The sequence below is a fragment of the Ischnura elegans genome, chromosome 5 (assembly GCF_921293095.1).
Source record: "Ischnura elegans chromosome 5, ioIscEleg1.1, whole genome shotgun sequence".
NCBI classification, from domain to species: domain Eukaryota; kingdom Metazoa; phylum Arthropoda; class Insecta; order Odonata; family Coenagrionidae; genus Ischnura; species Ischnura elegans.
This window is the reverse complement of record NC_060250.1, coordinates 17,721,767-17,746,996: the sequence shown is the minus strand read 5'-3', so window position 1 is coordinate 17,746,996 and position 25,230 is coordinate 17,721,767. Positions and strand designations below refer to the sequence as shown.

General features: G+C 39.2%; 1 long non-coding RNA gene across 1 annotated transcript in view; it reads right to left on the bottom strand.

The window, feature by feature from the left end:
* The window catches only part of LOC124158543, a 120,267-nt gene that overhangs the window by 35,643 nt on the left and 59,394 nt on the right, over window positions 1-25,230 (bottom strand). The gene's annotated exons all lie outside the window — the stretch shown is intronic.

Sequence of the window (25,230 nt, the reverse complement as noted above, 5' to 3'; positions counted from 1 at the left end):
GGCAGCGCGCTAGGCTTATAATGCTCGAGCAATTGATAACGAATACCTTTCAGAGCGACACGAAGAACATCATATTCCAACCCCACTATATTTCCTCGTCCGACAGAAACGATAAATTAAGAGAAATGTTTTGCCGAAAATACGGGAACGGGAATTCATTTCCCTGAACAATAAAGGACTTAGATCAATGCTAGGCGGAACTTCGTTCGCGAAAGCAGTGAAATAGCTACTGAAATTTAACGCATGAAAGCTGAAATACACAGCAACCTTCGTAGTATCCAAATATGCACTAAATACAGAAAGGAATATGCAATACGGTGATAACGTGAAAAGAACCCTAAATCAGAACCTCACAATATTTCCAGGTCTGATATAAAAGATACATTAAGAGAGATATTTTTCCGAACGTTTAGGTATGGGAATTCGTTTTCCCCCCGAGCAATAAATGACTTAAATAAATGCTAGGCGGAATTCCGTTGGAGCATTTCCTTTTTATTCATAAACGACCGGGATCCAAATTCCTTCCACACGTCTATTGAGGCGGCATGCGCGGCAGAATGCAGATGTAGATAATGTTGATGAGAATAAAGATGGAGAGTGGAAAAGCGTGAGAGGCTGCACGCCAGCACATTCGACATATATCTCCGTCGTAGACACGCTCGCAAACAAACCACCCAGCTAGTGAGCCAACAGCTCATCAAAGAGGATATGAGGAGGAGAGGAGAGTGGAAGGAGAGATGAAAGACGAGGGAGGCACTCGCCTAGCGAACGAACGCCCGCCCGCTCCTTTTTTCTTCCTGCGCGTCTCGAGAGAGCTTTGCCGCCTGCAAACCAACCCTCATCGCCCTAGTCTCCTCTCTCCCGAATTGTCTCAGCACACTCTCCCCAGGGTCCTTTCGTCACGGCGAGGCGGGAAGTCATCCCCCCCCTCTCTCTCTCTCTCTAAAGAAGAAGAAGAAGATGGGTGGCTCGCCTCACGAGTCGTCTCAGAATACTCCATCTTTGACGCCTTCTACCGCAATATGCTGAGATGCTGGACTTACGTAAGCTTGTAAAGGAGACGAAATAGTAACAAGCATTACTTTGGGACGAGAGGGATCGAGTAAAAAAAGCACCTCCGAGAGGCAGACAACCTGGAAGAGAAGCACTGACCATTGCCTTCGACGTGTGAGATGCTCGACTACAAAGAGGCCTAAATCCGTGCGCATCACGCTTTTACAATGGAACCGAAGGGAAAGAATGGCAAACTCAGACAGCAGCGAACATTCGAAGATTGTTGAATGACACAAGACCCCTTACAAGACAATTTACAAGACCCCTTGAATCAGCGAGCTTTTACTCAGGGATATACGGCTCTTAAAAACGGCTAAGTAACCGATGAGGAATAAATGATTTTGAGAAACAGAATATAACCTTAAGTCAATAACTATCCGGTGGTTAAACTTTGTCTGTAAAGAAAATTATATTAAACACTTAAATAAATTTTTAAAGAGAATAATAAGAGAAAATGTCGCGAAAAAGTAATATATTAGTTTGGAATTTTCGTGTATTAGATAAAATATATTTATTCATAATCCTTTTGCCACTAAAAATGAAAATAAGGTAACTATCACCAAAACAAACATAATTATCGCCTATTAATAATACTCAACCACTACGTGAATAATACATTCATGTCCGCGCCGAAATGCATTGAAAATGAAGTCTGGATAAGATTGAAGTTTTCAATCAAGCGATTTGCGAGGATAATCATAATTCTTAAACCTGAGCTTTACATGATAAATATAGAGCTACTGGCATTAAGGCCATTAATGGTGCAAGTTAGTAAATAACCTGAGGAAAACATGGCAAGAAAATAAGGTTTGAGAGGAAGGGAAGGACTAAAGTGGAATGTTTATTAGGCCTTCCGTCATTGAGTTTCTTTTTTATGTATAGCTATAGATGAAATGTTCCATAACTAATGATTTTACGAATGCAGTAAAGCGTATAGTACTCTATGTATTAAAGTTAAGTTTTCAACCCCTTTCCTAAAGAGGAAGTACGGAGTGATAGCAAAAGTATTTACTTCATCCTAACGTACATATGTAACTATATTGTCAATTTAACTGAATATCTATTAGAGAATAGATCGGACTAATTGTAAGTCTAGACAAGCTCCCTTTCAAATCAACAATCATACAAGAAATTTCATTCTGCTTTTGCATTTATTGATACCAAAGCATTTATTGCACACAAATATACTTCTATAAATCACGCTACCAAGAATTGAGTCTACAAGGTTCCCGCTATTATAATAACCTTTGAATAAGGCAAAAACAAAAGAGGAGACAAATATTAAGGAACCATATTCAGTACTAGAAAGGCAAGATGACAACTACGTGTCACACAGGGGATCAATGGTGACTAGTTAACAGAATTCCAACCAAATTATCCCTTGCAGAGCAACAAAAGGGTGGTGTAACGACCAGAAGGTCTTTAACACCGGCGAAAGCTAGCATAATAAATTGATTCAAATCCATTGGAATTAGCCTTAATGACGCAGCGATTCAGACACGCACGTGGCCATCGTGCTTTCACGTCCACTATCCACCCAGAGTAGGCACCTTCCACGCGGCCACAGAAAACATCTCCGACCTGTTCTCTTTACAAACGCCGGCGTCCTAATTCGCCATCTGGGAGAGGCGCATGGGAAAGAACCGCCATCAGCGCCACCATCCTCCTCGACTAGGGGACGCAGACGCGGGACAAAACAAGAGCCAATAACGACAGTCGTTTGTCTTCATTCCGCGGACGTCAGCGCGAGAGCCCCGGAGTCTTGCTCGCAAGACCTGGAGAATAGGTCGGTTGTCACGGGCAGTGGGAGGGGAGGTTGAAGCGGGTGAAAGAGGTTTGAGTTTCCCACGGGGGAATGACGAGAAGAGGCAATTGGGGCGAGCGAGAAGTCTTCCACGCCCCCGAGGGGATCAAGTTTCGATTCAGATTGGAGACGCGCGCGGCTGAGAAGAAAAGCCTCCAGAGGCCAACTCCACCAATCCCCGCGATCGCACAACACAACCATGTAATCCACATTCGCATGGCTTTGCACAAGCATAACTTACATCTGTTAGTAAAGTAGCTATTAAGTATTGTGTAATTATATTTGTTCCAATGTTTTATTTACGTTACAGGTTTCCTTGCGTATATATCTGCGCGAGCTGTTTATTTATTCAACCATTACTGTTTGTTATTATTGTTCGCGAAGTTGCCATTTCGGGAGTTTACACAGCATCGTAATCGTTGTGATAGTGAAATTCATCCTCCATTCCAATAACGGACTACTTATTCGCAATAAGAGCATCCAAAGAAAGGCAAATAGGCCAAAACCAGAACGCCAACAGCTATCTATTCGAAAATCAACTTTATTGGCCATGAAATGATTTTATAAAATAATTTTCGGGTAAACAGTTTACATCATTCAGCAATCACGAATAAAGTATTCACGGCCAACACCGAAAAAGTACTACGCGAAGAATACCTCTTCGGGGTGGAAGAGATTTAGAAATGACGATGTAAGGAAAGCTTGTATTCACTAGTGCAGAAAGTGATCGTGGTCAACACACCGACGCAATAAAAATTAGCATGGCTATGTATAAGCGTTGTTATTAGGTGTACTATAAATAACACAGAGGTCAACCACATTAAAACAGCCGTATTTAAGTATACCGGGACTAGCCGCGGTGATAACTTAACGGGAGTCACCCGCAATGCACAAATTGTGCGAAAAATCCACAGAGAAAAAATTCATGCGCTCCCGAGGCGTCATTTTCCCCTGTGTTAACTGGCTAAAGCACTTGTACGGCAATCGAGGAATCCGGGTTCGAATCCCGGTAAAGACGAATGATTTTTTTCTCCAAGGATTTTTCACATAATTAAAACAGCCGTTACTAGTGGGCATTTACGATACCTTTTTACTGTTCCATGCATAAATCCAGCCGATTCAGGCGTGGTATAGAGGAAGTTCGACATACTAAAATAAAATGTAATTGCACTTTTCCACTTTTGAATGCGTGCGATACGTTTCGGCTCACTGATCCATCATCTAATACAAGACTAGTGGCTCGTACAAGTTGTTTGTCGGTAAAGTCTTGGTCCTGGATGGAGCCCCATCTCAGTAAGTTAAGAATTTCCAGACCCCTTGTTTGATCGTGATTGCGGTCTTGTACAAGACGATGGCTCTGTGGGCAGAAACGCGTCTTGCGTATAAAATAATTGTGGTAAAATGCAATTGCATTTAATTTTAATGTTTTTCATGCATTACCACAAGCCATCATACAACGTCTCACCGAAGACCGTGGAATGTAACGGCGAATGCACATCAATAAGATAATCCTGGCATAAATATATGGGAGCAAAAAGAAACATGCATGTGGCGAATGTTTCGCCAGATGGGAGAGCTCACGAGAGGGAGATAAGGGCCGATCCATCATTTATCGCTCCTCTCGCGTGTTCGCCACCTCCCGGATCGCGTCCGTCGGATGTTTATGCGCCCCGCCTCCCTCGATTGTTTTTTTTCTTTTTTTGCCTCTCCCACCCAAGTCGATGGCCGGGGAAGTCGAAACCCGTTGGCCCGCCCCCACAAATGGATTGATACAAATGGCTCTCCTTCCTCATACTCCTAAGCTATCAATCAACAAAGGAAAACTTGTAGCATAGACAATCGTCATAACCCACCAGGTTGTCATCCTCCTCATATATAATGTCACGCGGAAGTTTCGGATGAACTTCGAAGGTCTAAAAAAAAGTCCTCAATAATGATATAATGAGCAATGAGGGACACCTATGATAAGCATGAAAATATTTTAGTACGACAAGAAATATTTAATTTCTCATGATAGACTTGCAGTGACTGAACAACTAGAAATAAATACGATACACTGCCATATTTTTTTAAAGCAGGGTTATTTTTTCATTTCATAAATCGAATCAATTGATGCTGAAATTCAAAATAAGGGTACACAAAACTTTAGGTAAATTGAAGGCATATGTTTTTTCGCTAGATATTTATCAAGCTTATGAATAAAATGCCGGCACATTTTTGTGAAAGTAACTTTTGTGAAAGGTTTGAATTCAATTTCACGAATGAAAAGCTAAGAGCTACCATTTTCTTTTCGTCACAATCCTGATGCTATTGAGTACTAACATAAAATTTCATATCAATGACATTTCTATTCTAGGCGCAATAAACATTTTTCCGAATCGTCGCGATAGGTGCAGAGGTGTTCTGATATTTAAATAAAAGTTAATAGTTGTCAAAGATGAGTTTTCTTACTTCAGTCGACAAAGTACAACAAGACGAGTTTAAAGTTTAAAACCTTTTGAGGTAACTCTCTGCGTCACTATTTGGGTGGCCCCAACGTTTCCTGGCCAATTCCGAACGCTCTTTCAAAAGAACCTTTCAGTGACGCGTAGAATAGTCCCAACAATAACTACCTATAATGCAGAACATCCACGAAAGTTTTAACGAAGTAGTGAGTTATTTTTTAGATTGATACGGAATTTTCATGAAAAAACTCCCTCGCTTTCCGGCGGAACTATTTTTAGGTGTTCTGGCTGTTAAGGCTTGCATTGAACATTTTTCGAATAACCCAGCCTATACCTTTCACCTAGAACTTTCTTCTTCAATTCAAAATAAGCCATATTATTTTCATTCTATCCACGAGACCTATCCCTTACTCCTCACATCCGTCTACCCCCATTCTTTCGCCTAACACTTTCCCTCCCAGCTTAGAATTTCTCCACCCACATCCCCCGTCACTTGCCTCCCAAACAAGTTACCTCTTCTCACTAAGCATTTTCAGAATATCATCGTTCGTTTTTGCTCATCTCAACTCTTCCATTTTTCTCCTTTGACGAGTCGAAAATCATTTACTACGGTGTACCATTAAATGTATCTTAATAAAAGAAGGTGAATTAATATCAATATGATAATCATTTTTAGAACACCATACTGACACTATATCTTTATTTCTATCCCAGTTATACATTTCAGATATATAGAGAAAAGAGTGTTTCTTAACAGCCATACCGAAAAAATTAACTGCTAGACAAAATTAAATTAATTCGAAAAAAAATATTTATATCAATAAAATATATTAAATCTATCATTCTAATTCTACAATCAACTATGTAGGGGTCAATTATGTGTACATAAAAAAACGTTATACAGACGATGGCAGACGATGTTACAGTCAAGGTTGGAAACCAGTAAACGCCACGCATAACAGGTGGGCCTGTATGTGACCGACTTACCGTTACCATAATATTCCACAAGAAAAAATAAATATTGCCACAGGATTTATTTTCCTTGCAGCTAAACTTTCAGGGGAGAGTATTTACTTTTCCTAATATTTATCATTAATCTTAACGTACGTTTGCTAGTCTCGGAATAGGGGGAATACCTCATTCTACTTACGGATTTCAGCCTCTCCATCAAAGAGTACTCTCAACTGATGGAATCGGTATGGCAAACACTCACCTGAAAGTAGAAAAAATTACATTCATTATATATTATACTCTATCACATCAAAATTGACAAGGGATGATATAAAACAAAACACTGATGATCTCAATAAATAGGGAGAAACGAATGAGTGAAAAAATATCTGATTAACAGACACATAAAAACCAAATATCAGAAAAATACAATAATACTATACGCCTCAGCAGCAAAGGACAGACATCACGCCTGTGCTTAAAATAATACGCTTGGGTTGCTCTCATAATTATATAAAAATGTAATCAGTTTTTCCAATTTTTAAGTTATTCCTAAGCAGCCAATTGAATGGATAAAAATAAATATTTACACAGTTTCCATCTAAACATGGACACTACAGCTCTTTTAAATCACCCGGCATACGCTGAACAACAATTAGCAACCATCCACAGTTTAAAAGAGCAATTTTTAAATATCTCCACTGATGTGAAATGAAGGATAAAATCCAGCTGCTGGATTTTTAATAAATAAGAATAAACGGAAAAATCAAGTCATGGATGAAAATACTCGTGCCTTGCCATCATTTGGTAGCTTTTGGGCAGTGGTAATCTCTGTTTCAAGCAGCCAATTCATGCATGAAATTCACAGCACTAACAACTACCGCAGCGTTAAGAGCGGAGCAAAATCATGAATTGAAACTAAAATTGATTTAAACGCTGGAAAATTGAAAAAAAAAAACAAAAAACATTTTCATCGTACCAGGGAAATTTAATCATGCACAAGAGGCCATGTGGTGAATAGCATTAAATTACGGGGCCAAACATATCCCGTGCTAGATCGGCTATCATTCCATGCACTGATAAGGCATTAAAAATAATTTAAGGCGCCTTATTATGAACTAATGAGGTCAGATTATTTTAAAATTTAATCCATGGCTTTGACCGTTGAACATGCCTCTGAGCACGAATAAAAGCGCTGAATGTGATGTAATGAAGTTCCTTTCATTGCAATCACGTCGATAGTAAATCGCAAACATGGAAACAAAAAAATAACTTAAATTCATAACGAAGTTCTTTGCTTTCAATTTTTTATCCTATTTTTTTCTCACTTCACTCCCCGAGCATAATTTACGTGGAAAATTAGTGACAAACGATGTAGACTAGGTAAAATTCAACAAACTGTGACGGCCTATACATCACAAACCGGAACAAGAGAGGCAACATTTTCAAACCTGGTCATGACATGCACCTAATAACAACGAAGTTAGGGAATTATTCACGCTCAAATTGCCACAACAGAGTATAGCGTGTGATACTCATCTGTCAACACGTTTGCCCCTAATGCAGACCATATATGCGCTCGCACCTTTCACGATAAATATTAACGCGTCCTAACTTTTTCTGAGGTTGATAACCAATAGAGGATTCCGGTAGTGTCACTCTGCATCATCCTAGCATCAACAGAAAGGAAGGAACCACTAGGCCGACAAACATCATTTCCAAGACGCATATAAATATAAAACACATTCACTCACTTAATGACTCAACCCGACGTTGGTTTGTTAAGTGATCGTAGATGTCACTACGGAGTAGGCCACAGGCGTGAGAAGTTTACACGTTCGGGATACGGGGGACAGTTCCTTCACCTGGGCCACCTCGCACTTGGAAGACTTTTGATTTGGGGTGTGAAAAGGCTTCACCCACTACTAGAAGCCGTGACCCTTCGATCAACAGTCAACCACTCTACCTGCTAGGATATCACGCTCCCTATAAAACACATGAGCAACGAAAATTCTTAAGAATGAGGAGCGAAACCTCTATATACACCACGCCATAGAACCGATAACGCACAATAAAAACCAACAAAACCATTGTTTTCTCACCCCTCAAGATCTAATATTAAAAGCTATACCATGTATACCGTTCTGAATCAATCAAAAAATCGTTGCATGAATAGGATCATTAATCAGTTAAGGAAATGGGCGTGGAAACTTCTCGTGAAAATTAAATATTCCCTCCACTAACTTCATAATCTCTTGCAAAAGGTCTTCGGCGTTCTCGACAAATTTGAACATAAAAACAGCTTTTCATAGTTAAAAAATAAACGTAATTCATTCAGCGGGCACAGAATTCATACAAAACGCATGACAGGCTAACTTAACGCGGTAATGAAAGCAAAAATGACACTTATGTCACAGACTTACTGGGGAAATAATTCCACAAACGTGGGAACTTCCATATAACGTAACGGTTGGCTATCTAAAAAATTAATACAATTTTTTGGCCCCGTTACAGGAGAAACCATGTGCCCAGTCGATGTACAAGTACAGGATCGGCCATTTTTGTATAAATTAATCTAGTATCTTTTCAGGTTTATTTTTTTTAGGGATCTGTCGCATGTGATTCATAAATATGCATGCATGAATGTAGTCCAAACGAGAGGGAGAGGGGGATATTGGTATTATAGCAATAAGGACGCGAGATGACGCCAATATTAACATCCCCATTATACATATAGCCGTCACGGCTCAGCATCAGAAAATCCACGCTTGATCCTTTTCGCCCGCCGCTGCGCCTTGTTTTGCTGCTGCCAGCGCCCTCACTCACCGTCTCTCACGCCGTTGCGCGCTCACTTTTTTTTCTCTTTCTCTTTCCTCCTCCCAGCAGCATTTGCGCTCCGCTTTTGTTATTACACTCGCGCGTGTTTTTTTTTCTCTCTCTCGTCCGCTCCAGCCAGGGGGGGGGGGACGGGGAGGAGGGGAGGGTGGGAAGGGATAAATCCGGCCGTAATTAGCGATCGATCAGAAAACGAGTCCCCGCGAGCCAAGCAAGGAAGGTCAGAGACCCCTCTGACTCCAACCAGCGAGGGAAGGGGGGGGGGGGGGGGGGGGAGAGTTGGTTGGGCTCGAGGGATGATCTAGAGCTGTGTAGTTCTTCATGAGTGAAACGTTCACGGTGAACGAGACATCGCATGAACCGAACGACATGAATCACAGCACCAGAAAATTCACATTGTCCATGCCACAAAAAACGCTTCATTCCCAACCATGGGCTATGTTTTAAACCATTCCGACATAAGATATAGTATCGGCACACCGGCATACATACTAAAACGAATATTTCTCGGGTTTGCAGCCAGGTTAATCCTTTTATACAAGCTGACGTTTCGGGAGACGACTTATCTCCCATCCTCAAGGCTGTGTTACTTTATGGAAGTCCAATTTCACACTGTGAATTGTCGTCTACCGTAACGTCGGCTTGTATAAAAGCATTAACCTGGCTGCAAACCCAAGAAATATTCGTCAGAAGTATTCACCAGGAAAAATTAAAATCGTTTATACATACTATAACATTCCGATAATGCAATGCCATTAACAGATGAAGTCCACGCAACTCTCCATAGATTAAAAATTCATAAAAAATATCCCGCCTGTTCACGCACGAAAGCAACCTGTCTCCGCATCAATTTTTCCACAAGTTTTATGACTGCAGTTTAGAACTACATAACTACTGTATATGATCTACCTACAAAACTTAATAAACTTCAGCGCCTCGGGAACTCTTCGATGACCTCCGGAAAGGTAACCGTATAACAACACACTTGAGCAAGCTCTCGTGGATGGACTCTAAAACTCAAAGAAAATATAAATTGGCCTGTTTCGAGTTTTCCTTTCTTGAGTACGATGTCCCTTAGTACAATTCCGACTTTTTCCCCAATAGATACATACTGCAAAATATGGTTCACAGAGCTGATCATAATTACTTACACACTGTACACTACCGATCTTCGAAATTTCAAAACTCTTTTAATTTTGCTACCTCTCAAAAATGGGTCCACTTATCCAAAATTATCAAGATTCTCCATTACTGGCACAATTGAAAAAAAACTTAATTCCAATCTAACCGATCCCCGATAGCCGTATTTGCTTTAAATTCTATTTTTTTGTTCTCTTCCTTGTCCATAAACTATTGAGTACTTTTTTTTCTATTTTCATGCTTCAAAGTCATATATGAGATGCTATAAGTTGAATTTGATGCTTCAAAAACGATTGCGCACAAGCATGATTATTATTTTATGGAAACATCGATATCGAATTGTATCAGACAGTTTATTTATAGCGAAGTTTACAATCCCATTGATTGAAGAAAGCGATTTATTGTACTTGAAAGTATAGCTACCATGAAAACTTTGATTTCTTTCAGTTTCTCTAGAAGTCACTGAGTATACGAAAATCATTATAGCTTCGTTGCAAGGATCAGGTTTCGACAATCACACAGCCGCTATCCAGTATCCCTGTTGTTTTAATCCAGTAAAGCGTAGACCAGAGTAAGCTATTGAGAGTTATCCTCGGGGACAAAACGTTCATATTGGTTTACTGATTCCCTGAGGTCACCCAATCCTTTTAGAACGGACAGCAAGAACGATTCATAGGTGCGAAACAGATCCCATGAGTTGAAACATCGAAATTGAATAAAATCCCACGACGATGTACGGGTGGTTAGGTGCGGGAGATGGAAAGAAGGGTGATTGGCTGAGGAGAGACGAGGGGAGCTGCTTTGTAGTCAATAATTATTTAGCTAGAGTTGACCAAAGGTGCAAATGTTCCGGGGTCGAGTAGCGCCTTCACATGAAGATGAACAAAAAATACAGAATACTCACTCTTCTTACGCTCTTAAGAGAGATTAACAACAATGCTTAGAGTTACAGCATAATTATATTTATTATTTAGACTATCCCTATGTAAGGAGATAAGATGAAAATTTCTGGTTTATCGCCAGTTGCATTTCTGAGATCATGAAGAATTTTCTATTTCTCATATATTATATTGATTAATGTTCTTTGATTGACCGGCATGACTTTTATGTGTGTTTTTATAGGCGTTTCCATTCTTTTTCAGTGTTTCATAATCTGAAGTTCATTTTTTGTTTGTTGTATTTCCTTTTGTAGTGTTTTGTGTTAAGTTGGAGTCTTGGTTACACAGAGAAAAACAAGGTATTGATGTGGAAGTAGCCATATTGATATGTAAGGGGTAAAAGAAGGATAAAATAGTATCAAGAGATATCAAAGTTTTTCTTGTATACATTCGCTTTGATACATTAACATGAATGACCGTATAATAATTAATCCCGTCTAAATATGCGTGGAATTGAGGCCAGGGCTGCATCTTGCACTGAATTATTTCCTTGTGATTCAAAGAATTCCGGCGTCTCCACAAAAGAATCGCTGAAGAACGGTCGGAGGGGGATTTATCACGGGACTGCGGTGATGAGGCCACATCGGGAAAGGTATTTACTACGCCCGCCGGAAATATACGGCCGCGGGAGGCGATAACATAGCGTCAACAAACACTTTCGCCCGACGTGCAGGGATGGGGATAACGGCCGAATCGAATGCCCGGACGCAGCGCTGTATAGCTACCCACACCTTCCCCTTTCCCGCTCCCTTTGTACCCCTGGAGGGAAGCAGAGTGAGAGAATGAGGCGATGGAAGGTAGGGTTTCCGTTGGAGAGGGTAATGCGAGGCCACACGAGAATGTAGCAATGGAAAGGGTCATTCGCCATACGAAACTGGTCGCGAGTGAGAGATAGACCGACCCACACACCTGCCAATTGACTATATCACAAGGGACTGCGCGCTTCTGACCGGAAAATAATTCCCTCATTCGGTCTTCATGTACTCGCCATTCCTTCTCTCATGGAATGTGTTTAAAGGAAAACAGCTGCTCGCGCACTGCAATGGGAAAACAATTAATTAAGTTAAAAATTTTGCCAAGTCCGACAGAGAAGTACGGGCAGAAAGTACGACACTCATCTTAACCTCCCTAAATAGTAATAAGGGCATGAACTATTTGACCCCATGTAAAGGGCATAAACTCTTAGGGATGATGCAAAAATCTTTGCTGTCAAACACTTTTTGAATTATTTTCGGCTTCGAACATAAAGTAAGGCACATTCGTTTCGTCGTATATTAAAGATAATTTTACTGAAAATTAAAACCTTTAACTATTAAATATGCCTAAAAAACATTGACCGGTTTAGAAATTTTGAACCTGACATTGCCAGAGATTTTACTTAAGTAATAAAAGCAAAGCATCAAAAATAAAGATGGCTCAAAAATAAATATTTCTCATTCAGTTTGGCTTTATTTAGTATTTTGGTGTCCCTCCTTGGCTGACACAAGACATACAAATCCGTTGCTAACGGCGCACAAGTCATTTACATTTCAAAAATAAATCAGGCAAAAGGCATTTGATGATAATCGGGAAGGAGCTCGGCTAACTTTCGGGTCAGGTTGGGGGAGATCAGATTGGAATTCCCTAATATTAGCTTAATTTTCACAAATTTTCTCAAGTTCCCAAGGTTTTTTTTTCTATCTTTTTAACTTCCACAGAATCCCAAGATTTCCCTGATTTCCAAGTTCCGTCACCACCCTGTTGATAACCCTGGAGTTTCTTTATCCCTCTTCCCACATCTACTTCCCATCCAACTCCCACCGAGTCCCGGGGGAACAGAATTTCGAGAGCAGGGCGGGACGTATTCGCTCAAATTAGACGCCTCGGAGAGGAAAGGGCGATAAAGAGATAAGGTATAAAAAGAGGAAAAAAAGGAAATCCAGTGAATAAAGGAAATACTAGATGGAAAATTTAGAAAGAACATGAAAAAGAAAGGAGTGAAACATACTGCCTAGCGTGAGTATAAAATACCACTAGCCACTAAACCATTGGCATAAAATACCTGGGTACTTATCAGCCACAAAAAAATTAAATTTCATAAATACTTTCGAATTTCTTAAATACGAGATAGTAGAAGGCATAAATAGTTGAGTTAACACAACGAAGAGATGAATCATTTAATGAAAGAAGTGCGGATATCAATAGCCTCATAAAATTAACAAAATAAAAAAACGAACTAAATACCATTGTAATCACGTAACCTTCCATCATCGAGACGATCTTCAATGTAGAAGGCAGTACCAATTCAGCAGCAAATTGGTGATTTTTATTTCCCAGGCAAAACTTCACCTTTCCATTGATAGAAAAAATAAGCAGATATCGTGGAAAAGGGATATAGTAATAAAGTCAAAAGAGTAATTCGATTCCGACTTTGGTAATCCATCCGTTTGGATCTGAGAGGCTCAAAATAGACATAACCAAATCATTTACAAAACGTGAAATCAATTGTTAATCATTCTCAACTCAACTTTTGGGAACTCTTCTTTCATGGCGATAGGTAGAAAATGGAGTGAATATAAAAATCTTCCTTTCTATCCTAGTCGGCCTACAATTGCATTATATAGGAAGTTAAGAAACTTCGTGGAATACAGAAGACATTTTGGAAGACAAAATGATAATACAGTAACACTGTGGTAAAATTTGCATAGAAAATGAAAGTAAAAAATATTGCCGTTCAGAATGACTCATTGAATGATTTTTTTGTCTTGACTTTAAGTGTTGATGGTCCATTACTCGTAAAAACAGCATGTAAAAATCAATTCAACAACTATGAACTTCTAGTGGACTTGAAATGTCCTTAAACCCTAAGAGGGTCTACAATTTCTTGAAGCTTCTCTTACAACTCTCCTTTCATGAAACCTCAACCGACACAAAAACAGACCAGGAGAACACGTACAAGGTTCTCCTCTTTGTTTTAACTCCTTAACATGCCTCGTCCTTCCTCGGTTGGTTCTCTCCCCATGCCCTGCCGGCACGAAAAAAGAAACTCTTGACAAGTCCCCGAAAGCCCTGATCTAATCTCTTTCCCTTTTATTCCTTCCCCGTCCGCTCATCTACCATTTCGTCACTAACCTTCAGCTCTCACCGGAGGAGACTAGAGAAGAGGCAGAGGGGTTATTAGAGACTAGAGGGACAGGATTATGTATGCATGCCAGAGAATTATGCGCAGAAAAAGTGAGGCATGTTTCACTTATATGCACTCAAAAATTGTCCGATTTTAAGGATTTTGGCTGATTCCCTACACACAAAATTCAACCGCATTAAATATGAAATCAAAATACATGCGAAGCGCAGGAAATTTGAATATCAAATCAGTGATGCCTAGGCCTAGAGATGCCTAGGCTTAGGCCTACAGATATTACGACTAGGATATAAATTAATCACTTCATTTTACTTCAATTATCCTTAACATTAATTTTAGCACTATACAAGAATTGCCATGAGAAAAAAATCGCCTGGACCGGGAATCGAACCACGGACCTTTGACTTTCCGGGCCACTGCGCAGAACACTAGGTACGCTATCCAGGTTCTTTAATTACTTCATCATTACTTTGTATTACATTTCATTACTTTTGGCGTTATTTATATGCTATGCATAGTTTTTTAGGCATGGAACAAATTAATAAAAGTAAAATTTCAAATAAATAATAAAACTATCGAAAACCCTTTAACTACAAGTAAAAACGATAAGCAATAGAAATGGAAATGTCATAAAAAGAGAAATAGCTAATGTATATTTAACGTATGGGAGCTTTAATTAACAAGAACTTTCGCAACTCCCAAATACAAACCAAACAAAAAAACAATGAATATGCAATACGGTAATAGCATGAAAAGAATTCCACATCTGAGAACCCCACTATATTTCCAGGTCTGACAGATAGGATAAATTAAGAGATATTTTGCTCAAGGCCTGAGAATTTGTCTTTCCCCGCTAAATAAAAGACTTAAATTAATGCTAGGTTGAACTTCGTTTGATGATTCCCTTCTTATTTGTTAACGGCTTGGGTCCTAAGATGTCTATCAAAGCGGCTTACGGGGTAGAATGTAGATGTATATCACATATAATGGCCGATCGTAGAATCCTATATCGTAATATTCTCGGTAAAAGCCGAAATAAATCGAAATCTTGAAAAATAGAGTAGTAAAAGAAGGATGGTATAGGTATGGTATTGGAGGAGGCGACCGACAGCTGAGGTCATTGGCGCCGTTAGGGAAGGGTAGGTAAGTAAGGGTGGAGAGAAATCCGGCGTCGGCATTAGCCTGCCCTTAACGAATGGCGCCAAGGGGACCATGGTTTAACGTCCCATCCGGCGGACGGAGTGTTGCGCTAGAAATGTCCACCACACAACATTCAAGCAGGGATCGGGCAGTCTCAGAAAATCTCTGCCACCGCCGGGATTTGAACCCAATCCCGCCGGGTGGGAAGCCAACACTCTAGCCACCACACCAACCCGATCCCCGAAAGAAGGATGTAAACACACGCGTGAGCACTGGCACACATCAGCCTTCGCGACCCCTATACACGCATCAAATTTTTAAAAAATAAATAAAACAAAATAAATGCAAAAAATGTAAATTAGACAGGAAACCCTCGGTTCCGGGGACTAGCACGCATTCCCCCCAACCCCCTCCCACGGCAGCAAACACGATAAAAAAAATGCCAACGCGTCCTCTCCACCGTCCATCTCGCCGACTCCGCCATGTTCAATCTTCGCACACACCAGCCAGCCAACATAAATCCCCACTTCCCCACACTCAAAACCCCAACACACATCACCCTGGACCCCGAAAAAAAAATGAAGTAAGCCTGACGCCTCGAGGGTAGCGCCCAGCGACGGAAGATTGCCTGCGCCCGGTGTACTTGTCTGGCCGGCGCAGGGGCTGAGAGAAAAATTTGAGGTGGGTGAGGAGGCGTATATTAAGCGGTTGGGAGGGAGAAAGGGGAGGGGGTTGGCACTTAGGTTGCCTGCCACCGCTCTATCAAGACATGCTCATCCTTCCCCGACACGTTCAGTGAAAGTGGACCTCTCCAGAGAAAGAAGAGAGCTTGAACTCCATAAGCGTCCCCTAGGCTTATTAATCTCCCATAGACACACTCAATCTATTCCATTACAGGTGAGAAAAATAGGCTCTGCTGGCACCAAGATGTTCATATCGCGCTCCTTCGCCTATCATTGCAAGGAGCGAACTTTTCCTTTACGTTTTGTTTTGTAAACCGTTGGGGGTAACTATGGAGTGCAGATTGTTGCAATCCAATCCCATGATAATCCGGAACAAGTTCTGAAAACCTTAATCGCAAGGCCACGCTGGAAAATAATTGTTCTCTACATTTTAAATATCTTCGCCCAAACAAGTCTTATTTGAACTTTGCTAATGAGATACCATTTGAGGAGGAATAAGCCCACACGAGCAAACACCCAACAGTACAGTATAGAAGGTTTGAAAATGTTGACATTGAATGACGATGAGAATTTTTATCACGATTCGAGCTGTACTTTACGAAATGGAATGCATCATCATATCAAACCGTGACGCCGAAAAGCGCATGTGGTACATAACTGTGTCAAGGGCATCGACCAATATCAGAATCCTGCCTCGTTCATCCAATTCACACGATACACAAAATCATTTTCTGAGCTTGCTTGGCTTGATTTGCCACTCATATAAAAAAGAAGGAGTTTACTTGTTTTAACCCGCTAGGCAATTGCATTACGAGCGATGAAGTGTCCACCATCGAAGTTTTAACGCTCAAAACCATCGCATTGACGTGTTTTATTCGAATAAAAATACATATGATGCAAGATATTCGGCCTAAAATGACAGCGCAATCGCATTTAAACCCGGCTAGAAAAGTGAATTTAAAAAAGTGAGGCAAGCGATACACTACTTACCGTTCCATGCACAGAAATAACTTTGAAATTGTATTTGCACCAGCGACATAAGTTGGTTTGATACGGTATCATTAGAAGAGAGAGGTAATGATGCAAATTTAATCAATGTTTAGGCCGATGAAGACTTTTAAGAAACAAAATAACATAATCATGACAGAGATGTAAAGAATTAGCATTAATATATCATTCAACTTTGACGCAGTTCCTTATATTTACAAAAATAATTAAAACTTATGCCACATAAAAAATATGACTTTCCCCACGCAAATAAAAGAAATGGTTGCCCATAAAATTCCTCAATTAACATTCCGAAAAAACAACATTTATACTCACAACAAAAATACAAGTTTTTATATTTGATTACATGAACCCATATGCTTTGAACAAAAATCATTGAAATATATAGCAGTCGATAAAATTTATTTATTGTTGTTCCCATCGAATACAATAATCACATTTTAAAATGAGAAACCTCTGTCATTCATACAACTCCTTTACGATAAATCATTGGAATTTATTGTACAATGATATTACGGTCTGAACTAAAATTGATGGTACCGTAAATATAGGATGGTATATTGATGTAAAAATTAGCCAGTTATATGAAGCTATAAATAAAAAACTTAAAAGTCTCATTTCAGAGGGAGTTTTATCTAAAAAACACAAAAACTGAGATTTAAGATGAGGTCAGGTAAAAGGAGAATGAAAACTGACATATATTCTCCATCCTCCTTCCAAGAAAAATGCCAAACGATAACCTGAGACTCTAGGTTCCAAGTAAACTATCGCAAGCATTTTCGAACGTCAAGCATTTATCATCAGCACTAGCTAAGCTGCCATTTCAACTCGCAAAAAACCTTCCCACCCACTTCGTCGTGGTGATCTCTTTCCTGAAGCATCATACGACTCGCGGATTTTCCTCCAGTTGTCTTTTCTTTCCGCCCTCAAACTCATTCGCCCACTGCCCGTTGAGATCCCCCAATTATATTAATTCTGTTCCTTCCATTCAATTTACACCGCCCGACCTGAATGGCAGAGCAGCAACTCCCGAAGCGGTTCCCATGGGAACCACCGATACCCCATCCCATCCTTCTTCCAGGGGTACTTTTCTCCTTACATCCCCACCACCCCTTCTCCCTCTTCCTCCCTTACCCTATATTCCTCCCCTGAATTCCTCATCATCCCAAATATAAGTCCCCTTCGCAATAACTTAACTTGGCATAAAATGACTTAATATCACCCAGGCCTACTAGTGAAATATTCCACCAATCACATCTAAGGACATGATTTAATCATCGAATTGATTTTTGAGAACTTTCTGTGGTTCATTTAACAGCCGATGTACTTTACTACCTTCTTTGCAAATGGCAACCATTAAGAGAAATTAGTGATTTTCTCAATATTGACTATTCCATGTCGATTAAAGCCGCTATATGTTGATGCTAATAATATATGTTGTTTATATATATATATAATATAACTAGCTGACCCGGCGAACTTCGTACCGCCTAACAATCAATGAACTTACAGTTTACTTACACCATTTATAAATCAAGAGCGGCTGTATCGTTATTATTAATCATGTTTAATTTATTATATTCATATATTTTATATATATGGATACAAATTCAATAAAACTACGTAAATGAGTACCAAAATTACTTGTCAGAAAGACATTTTCTTTATTGAATCTACATAGGGTGAATCGGAGCACGTTTACGCGGATTTTTTTCAACAAATTTTCTTACGTTTTAGCTTAAGAAATTTTGGGCACTGTGGTTTAATAAAGGAGTTCATGAAATAAAAATTATACGCATTCAGTTGTTGGCTATTTGCGTTATTAGCTGTAAAAAAATGTTTTTAGGTCCAAGTCTGTTGCATACACTTGGCCCATTCAGGGGGCAGGTTGACACGACCCCAGACCGACGCTTGACTGATGCTCAAAATCGTGCAAGAAAAGCCCCTATGAAGCAGCATTCGCATTAAATGACTTAAGGCGCGCCAGTTTTAGTATCTCTGTTTGGAAAAAATGCACTGCGTAAACGTACTGCATGCGTAAACGCACCACGGTGAGCCCTACACATTCGGGTTTAATGTCTTGCGTCAAGCACCTTCTGAGAAACAACAGTTTTGTTACTATTGTTGTATTGTTACTAAATTCAGTTATTAAAGTGGTAAAAACAAAACAAATTATTTAATTTGTAGTATTGACCGACTTATCAATTGTTGTGTTACTATAACTCCTAAAAGCATGTCCATAGGAAAGAGATGAATTTTTTTTGTGAAATTGTCCTTTTTTTTAATGGCCTATATGTTAACCCCGCCTGAGACGAATCCAAAGAACCAAATCTCATTGAAATCGGTGCAGCCGTTCTCGAGTTATAAGTGTTCTAACTAACACGATTTTCGACTTTCTTTTATATATATAGATAATATAAGTTGATGCTATAGTACACTTTTTGCAAAACATTGGTCTTCTTAGCAAAAATGTAACTTATCGTAATTAGGAGTCGAGCATATGGGAGGTGTGCCTATTGTTCCCCAATTACTAAAAGGGAGTATCTCAAATTGTATAAGTCACTATTTATGAAGAGTACTCTATTAAAATTAGCCTGGAAGGAAAATTGGCGAGGAAGGGATTAGGGTCTGTTGACAGTCATATGAAGTATCGAAAGCTCTCTTAAATCAGCATGTTCATTGATACACGGTTTGACCTACGATTAATGGACTGCAATTATACTTTTAGGTGACATTACGCCAAGTTAAGTTGATTTGAACCATCCCTTCAACTCCATAGTTATGCGAAGTTAAGTCTTTGTGAACGAGGCTTGACTCCTACGCTCAGCCGAAGATTATACGGTTCAGAGAAAAGGAAAATGAGTCGTAAACAAAAACAAAGATCCACGAAAAATGTATCAATCGGCCAATATACATCACATAGGATGCTTTCTCAAATTCTCCCATTGAATGACTTGAAAATCTTTACTTGGGAATCACTACCATCGTTTTTAAGCGTTTGCCTCATTCTTGGATCTCTAAAATCCCATAATGCATACGGAGGTAGCAGTGGGATCGTTTAAGTGCCATCCAAAAATGCTTATGGCTTAAAAGGTTAAAAAAAAAAAAATTAGATCACCGGGTTAGCGATAGTCATCACATCCGATTGAAAAAAAAAACTAACTTTTGATGGCATATTGCAGCTGGTCTCTAGGGTCCATTCAAATCTTACTTCTTAAAGCTCTTTCCGAGTTTTCAGCATTGCTTGAGTACCCGTGGATACGAGTTTCAATCTCATAGCTGAAAAGTTACGAAATCTCTTCAAGGGATATTGGAGTAGGCCCGAGAAGACGACGTCTACAAACGCGAGAGGATATTCGACTAAACATACAGACTTCAGACAAAAATAGACCGTATTCTTCAATCTTCATGAAGTAAATTGATATCGAATTATATCACAGATAATACCCAAATTTCCCCCAAAATATATGCCAAAATTATGACCGAGAGGAGAAATATATAAGAGAAATTAAAGAAATGGATTTCAAATACACATTTCGAAAGGCATGGTTCGCAATAACATGGACCATGAAGGAGATTTACAAGCAATCATAAAACTCGTATGATATACCCATAAAATCACTAAAGAAGAGAAAATCGATCTTTTTCAAAATATTTGAAGCAATCTCATGAGCATGTTCAAAAAAACAACTCGTAAACAATTGGTTAAATTTATTCCACGAGAAGACATGTAAAATGTCAACAAAATAATCCCACAAGAATTTCAAATACTTTACACCACATAAAAATGATTTACAGTGCTTACACGCGAAAAAATGCATTCGTTCCAAATATTCTATATAAATGATGTTTTTGGCAATTAAGGTTAAAATTCATTTTTATCGTTCAAAGATGAATATAAAGAGATTCACGATAAACATCATGACACAACAAACAATATCTATAATCGTATAACATTGAGGAAGGACATAATTACGCAAAAATTCAATAAAAAGCAAAAGCCACGTTCTATGATTCCGTTGGTATTATGAACAAATAAGGATTTCGTTTCAAACATTCTTTAATGTGAAAATAAACTTAACAACAGATTTAATTGCTTACTGCAACAAACCAAATTCGCACATATCATTGAAAGTATTCAATACCTTATATATTCCGTAAGACTCCTTCGTTACAATGGAAGTTCTATTTGATTTAAGCCAGAATGACATTTACATTTTAGCTGTTTTCCACTATTTCCTTGTATCGCCAGAAGAGCAACAAAAACAGCATTATGAAATTAATTTTCCACAGAAATTAGTATTAAGAACCTATTTTATGATCGAATTATGGATATGTATAATAATTGGAGGATCATATTATGAGATTTACATGAAAGTGACACTCTCTTTGCTTTTTGGTGAAGCCTCTGTAAGGAAGGTAACATGGCAAGAAAGATGGGTGTGATTTCATCAATTAGGAGGAGGATGCGACGGTGGAAAAGGCAGAGAAGGGTTTTAAGTCGAGTCCTCAAATGAATGAGCCTTAGGAGACATTTTCCCGCTCCTACCTTCATTTCCACAGACCATTTCCCCCTCAACTTTTCAAACGCAAAGGTAAAGAGAGAAAGAGAGATATTCAGAACGGAAGGAAATCATTAATTTCGCCTACATAAATAATATCCGCTGGCTCATTTTTCTCTCTCGGCAGATCGCAGCCGAACCGACAAATGAGAACATCAAAGACGCCATAATGAGGCACTTAGAGAGAGGTCCTCGAATTTTATCAAACGTTAAGTCCCTATTTGAATGGCAGAGCGCTTTCTTGAGTGACCCAACATCTATCGTTCTTCACTCCCGAGAAAAATCCTTCCCTCCACCCCAGAATTACGAAAGACCACCCCAAAAGTTCCTTTCTCGGAGGGGGAGCACTCCCTTTCTCCTTTGAGAAGAGAGCCTTGGCCGAAATATAAACAAAAAATAATAAAATTGCCAAAGGACGATATCGTTGCTTAACGAGAAGGGACAAATTACAGCACTCCGTTCCCGGGAGTAATTTGCATTGCTGATTTACCAATGATTCCTCGGAATGCAAATGCATTTCCCATTTTGAAGAAAGCTCCATCGCGTACCTACTCCAACCCTTTTCAATGATCCTGCCCGATTCCTGAGAGGTCTAAGAGTTCAATGTAATTAAAACTTTGACGAGTACGTCCATGAGGGGGGGATAATATATGCGCAATTGGATTAATAGCAAGAAGATATATTGAGTTGCCATTATGAAGATATAATATTAGTAACAGATGAGTGGATTCACAAGCTCGAGCAAAGAGTGGTTCAAGGTTAAAAAAAGAGAGGAATGTAGCTAACAAATGAATTACATAACTTCAGAACACGAGAATGTAAGCACGGAATGAACTGATACAAAAACATAATTTTCGTGAGATTAACTTCTTCACCTAATTTTCAGAAATAAAGTTTACATCAAAATTTACTGCCAATTTGCAGGTTACCATGAGGCTGCCAAAAATATCCTTTTCCATTGCAATGTTGGACTTTAATTTCAATGCATTAGACTTGGTGTGAGTTACACTAAGATACAAACATGTATTAAACTGCCGCACTTGAATCAGCTCCTTCCTAACAAGGGAGGGGTATAAGACTATTGTGATCGTGGTTTTTAGAGTTTGTCTCTCTAAGCATTCATCATCACAGCAAAGGTCATGGCAAGATTTGATTAAAGTCGATCAATTATAGACCCGAATAGAAAGTAATAGATGAAATAGAAATATCCCTTTGGGAGATGATAATTACATAGTTAATGAATGATCACACTTATGATTTTTCGAGATACCTAGATTTACGCATAAACGCTGAATTCCTACTCCATCGAGTAAACATAAGCCTGAAAATCAGTAAAGTAATGAATATATCGATTAAATAGTTATTTCCACTCATAAATATTTGGAAACAAATGTTATAGACCTAAAATCATAAGTGAAGAGTCTTCAAACTATCGGTTTCACTTTTTCCTATTTCGTGTATGAATCCTATTCTTACTATAGAATATTAAATTACAGAAAACGAAGATTCCTTCCAAGTAGAATTTCACATTTTCCCCGAGAGCTCAATAAATATCACGATGACGTTCTGTGGGATGAACTCAAGCATGAAATCATTCTTCTTGTCACGCAATAAGGATAGCATTAAACACTCTCTTCAATTCAATAAGGAAAACCAGAGACTAAAACGAACAATAACTCGCCTTAGGCTTTAGCCATCCTAACCCCCTCCATGCATGAACCATTTCGTGAAACTGTCCTGACACCTGCTATTTGGGGACATGGCGACATGGGGAGGGGGCGCAACTTGTCATTTTGCCAACTCGTCCCTCCCCACTGGCGTCTTTTGAGAGTCAACCGTTTGCCCTATCGCCTGCGATCAACATAATTTCATCGGGGACGGGGAAAACGCCCGAGCCAAACGGTTTAAAGCCTTTTACCAACGAATTTACAACCTCCAAATTTCCTTCCCTCATCCAAAACCTACGCCCATCTCCTGATCTTCCCTCTGCCTCCATCAAGTACACTCAAGATAACTTACACGTTTAAGCTCATACTTTGGCCGTCGAGTTGTTCTTGAAATATTCAGCAAATCAACCCTCGCTGTAATCCCTAATCCCAATCAGCCATACGATATTTTACCAAGGATTTCGCCTCCGTGTATATCCCGACGACATGTTTGGTGTATGCTCCTTCAGACCTATAATTCTGCCTAAACTATACCTTAACCAAGCCTTAATCGTACAAAGAAAGTTTCTTTGAATCACTACATCTTTCACATGTTACCGATCATAATGTATTTCAGTATCAGAATCTGTTCATTTCCCCCACTCCAAAAATGAGATATTGACATTCGTCAACGTCGTTTTCGCTGAAAAAATTGTACAATCATTATGAGATTTCCACAAAAAGATATGATCTTTACTTATAATTTAAACTTAATTTTTAATTTCCCACAAAAACAACTGATACCAGAGAATAATAACATATTTTGGTACATTTACAGGGGAAAACATTACAAAGCTGTTACTTCCATCTAAATCAAGTAAAGCTAGAAGATACGACATGATGAGTTACGCGGCAAGGCACAGGAGAAAATCTGGGATAAACTTGTGCCTTGGATTTCACGATTACCCTAGTCCACCCCTTCTATCCGCGCAAACAGCCTTAAATATCATCACATTACTCCGTCCTTCGGAGGCCCTTGATGAAGACCACACCCATCCCTTCTAATTTCACCGAGGTTCGGCAGGAAGTGGATCGGACGGGGAAGAAATTTCAGAGGGAGGGAGGGATGGGAAAAGGTTATTGGAGGGGTGGGTTTACCTCCCTCCCCCGGACCAGCATCAAACTCACTCTCCCTGCTACCTACACTACCCTCATAAGAGCGGCCCCTTTTCAAGTGCGTTGGAGAGGTGAGTAGGAGGATAAGAAGGTTGGGAACGAAAGAGTTTAAATTTAATAAAACGGGACTTCACAGCTTCTGACGTGGGAGGAGGAAAATCAGCACAGTGGGCGGATCTTAAAAATAAGTTGAGCCATCGCTGATACTCGCTTAATTTAAGATTCTTAAAAGATGTTTATTATGTGCCGGAGTTACTTTTGTACTCATAAATACCAGCTACGACCATTTTAGTAATAAGAACTCGGTTTGTACGACAGTGCTATTTCAGAGTATTTATAAAACATCATTGATCCTTCAAATGAGCGTGATCAGGGTGAATTTGTGCATTGCTGTGTCGGTGTCCATCGGTATAAGAATAATGCCGTAGATGATAGATTTATTGCCGTTCAAAAGTTAAACAGTGAACTTAGCTGCCAATCATGAAAATCTAACAGGAATACTTAGTAAACATTTTCTTATTTATTGAGTAAATTAAAGGAAAATAATTTCAAATGGATAAGTAAGCAAATTTTTACCACTTTCTTAGCTTTTTGCATAGATTGATGATAAGAAGACGTTATTCTAAAGAAGAGGTCGAGTCAAGTATTACTAAATATTTTACAAGTCGTATTAGTAACGAAGAATTAAGTATTAGTAACATTTTTAAAGACCATTATAAATTGCTATAA